The 3216-nt window shown below is 42.6% G+C and overlaps 1 pseudogene; it reads left to right on the top strand.

Moving 5' to 3' along the window:
* Positions 1-173, top strand: part of LOC145789978 (25S ribosomal RNA) — a 2682-nt pseudogene extending 2509 nt beyond the window's left edge.
* Positions 174-3216: the final 3043 nt, after the last annotated feature.

Here is a 3216-nt window from a genome sequence, read left to right as displayed (position 1 = left end):
CTTTCCCTAGTACGAGAGGATCGGGAAGGACGCACCTCTGGTGTACCAGTTATCATGGCCACGGTAAACGCTGGGTAGCCAAGTACGGAGCGGATAACTGCTGAAAGCATCTAAGTAGTAAGCCCACCCTAAGATGAGTGCTCTCCTATTTCGACTTCCCCAAAGCCTCCGGTAGCACAGCCGAGACAGCGAGAGGTTCTCTGCCCCTGCAGGAATGGAGCGACAAAAGTTTTGAGAATTGAAGAGAAGGTCACGGCGAGACTATTCCATCCATGAAATCAAACTACTTTGTAGTAGATCCAGATTGAAAGACATGCATGCTCAAATTCAACGAAGAAGCTCTGAACATGGTGTCTCACGCCATCACTTACTTTCCTTCATAATTGAACAAAATAGTCAGCCTCAAAGCAATTCTTCGGATTGCCTTCATAGGCAAACTTATTTATCTATATGCAACCCACTACCCATGCCCTTAGGACGCATGGTCTTAACCACTCACCACCCTCAATCACGAAAACTAGAAGAAATCACTCGTTACATAGGAAAAAAAGGTCAATAAAAGCTTCTTATGTGGCATTTGGCATTTGTCCATCAATCCCATTCTATGTCTATGTGTAGACCGCCCGAACACCTACGCACGCGAGGACGCGAATTGGGTTCATAGCTACTACAGTTCGGACCCCTGTCACGGTTCTAAATCTAATCTCACAAAGTGCAATGTAAGACTGATAAATCACCAAAGAGTCCAAATCCGGCAAATCGTTTTGAAAAAATCGATTTTGAATCAAAAGCGCCAAACATGGACTGCTTTGCCAGATTTCAGAGTCGCCACCTAAATATTTTGTTTTGGAAAATTTAGGAAACCCTGACTCGTGCCTAAGGCCACATATCCGTCATCACCAAAGTTGCCTCGGCTCGGGAACATGGGCACGAGAGGGGAAGGTCCTGAAATGATCACCCCCACTCGCCCGATCAAAGGATCGACCTCTACTAATCATGGTATGTTGGTTTTGAAAACACATGTGTTCTTATTCCAGTTATTAATCTAGAATTACTATGTGATGCGCACAGCATACAAGTATAGACCAAATCGCTTTAGTTGGATCAAAACATCTCATGTTTGTTTTTCAAAAATGGTTTGAAGTTGCTACTCGCAAGTAGGCTAAAACGCAGATTTGCCACCCTCAAGTGGTCTTAAAACATGATGATTTGCCATTTCAAGTGAGCTTAAAACGCACATTTGATGAATTGTCCAAATTCAAGCAATAAAGCCTTTATCCATAGACATTCATGCAGTTTAGCATATAAGCAAATAGTCTCATGGCAAGCATGCTATCATGGCAACACGCACACTCGTGCAAGTATGCTAAAGCGTAAACACTCACAGTGTACTCCGAGCCAAAAAAGAAAACTAGGTAGAAATCAATGCATGATCCTAGCTATGTTAAGATGCCTAATGCAACACATGTAAAATGCAACTCAATAGGCTTGGCTATCTAAGATGGCATATGAATGCAACACTCGATAACATACTTTGAAACACGTATTCAAGTATTGAAATTCAATGCAGTTTAAATGATGCGCTGAGCCTGGTGCATGCAAAGCATAAGTATGCTAATTGAAACATGCCCTAAAACTAACCATCAAAAGTTGGTAAATAAAAGGGAGAAAGACGTGAGGTTGGAAGACATTCACACACACAGGCACACTTATTACAAAATTTTCCCTCTCGACGGAGGGTCCGAATGAAACGAAAGCTAACTAGCTACACTAATTAAGCTAACTAATTAACCAATTTAGCTAATTAATTATTACAAACCAAAATGAATTGAATAACCAACTAATCTAAGCTAATTAAATATTACAACACAGATTAAACTAATTAATTACAAAACATGTAATTAACTATAACTAGCTAGTAAAGCGGTAAAATGGCCTCGCGGGCGAGGGAGGCATGCATGCTCGGTCGCGTCCTCCCAGAAATCCACCGCCTTGCCTCAAGATGCCTCTGTTTGCACACCCTTAGACCTCTGAAAATTGTGCCAACTTCCAGATTGCTTCTTACTGATCTCAAGAACATGTTGAGGGATGATCGGCCAGAGATGGTGGCCATCAGCCAAAGTTGATGGCCATCGGTCACTTCTGATAGCCGATCGGCAGCATTGGTGGCCGGTCGGCAGCTTTGATGGCCGGTCGGCCACTGCTTCCTACAATTTTTCCTTTTGCTATAACAGAGCACAAGCAGGGGCATGGCAGTGTATTTGCAAGGGAATGTGTGTGCAACCACACTCCTTATCATGTCTCAAGCTCAAAGGAGTGTAGTGCTCGGCTCTCAAGCCACCAATCATGCATCTCAATGCATGATGGCCAAAAAGTCAAGCTTGCATAATGTTGATGAATGCACAAATAACACATAGGACTCAAGAGGCCTCCACCCTATCATGCACAATCAAGGGGGACAACGACAAAAAAATGAGACGCGTTTCATCACTTCAAGTATGAAACGCCCCTCGTTTCTCGTGTTTGGATTAACATCCGATCCAAACACAATGCAATGCAACACATATGCAAACAACATGCTTATCTACCAATGCTAAAGTGGCATGCACAAGGCTCTATCATGTAAGCAACGCATGCAAGGCATGTTAAGGAGCGAAGGCATCAAAGCTAGTGAAGTATATTACACATGAGGCATGCACTATCAATCTTGAATGGTCAAACCACACATGGACAGACCTAAGATACTTCAAAACAGTGGCCAAAACTCAACAAAACTTAGGCACAAAAAGCAAGGAATGCATACTCGACTCATGGCTCACAAGCAAAGCATAAAGGCACAACTCTTAAATGCAATTAAAGAGTGATAAACATGAGGGTATGACAAGGTTATATGCTCTGAAATCATATGCCAAATGATGACAAAACATGCGACCATCACAAATATAGCATGCTAAAGTGCCCAAAACTCAAGACTAGCTAAGGCACTTACACCATAGCCACACAAGGCAAGCCCCAAAGGGCCAAGATCACTTGAAACAGTCCCAAGGCAGGTCAAAACAATGCCAAAACATGCATGGAGTAGAGCTAACACATGTTAGAATGGAAGGCATAAAGAGGCCAATGAGTGGGACTACACTACACGTACCAAAACCAAGCCTGAGGTGACTTCACCAACAAAAATCAGAGTTGTAACATGGTAAATAACACCAAAAACAT

The sequence above is a fragment of the Camellia sinensis genome, chromosome 4 (genome assembly GCF_055761805.1).
Source record: "Camellia sinensis isolate YWXY chromosome 4, ASM5576180v1, whole genome shotgun sequence".
Lineage (NCBI taxonomy): Eukaryota > Viridiplantae > Streptophyta > Magnoliopsida > Ericales > Theaceae > Camellia > Camellia sinensis.
The sequence above is the reverse complement of the archived record's forward strand: the minus strand, read 5'-3'. Positions and strand labels throughout refer to the sequence as shown.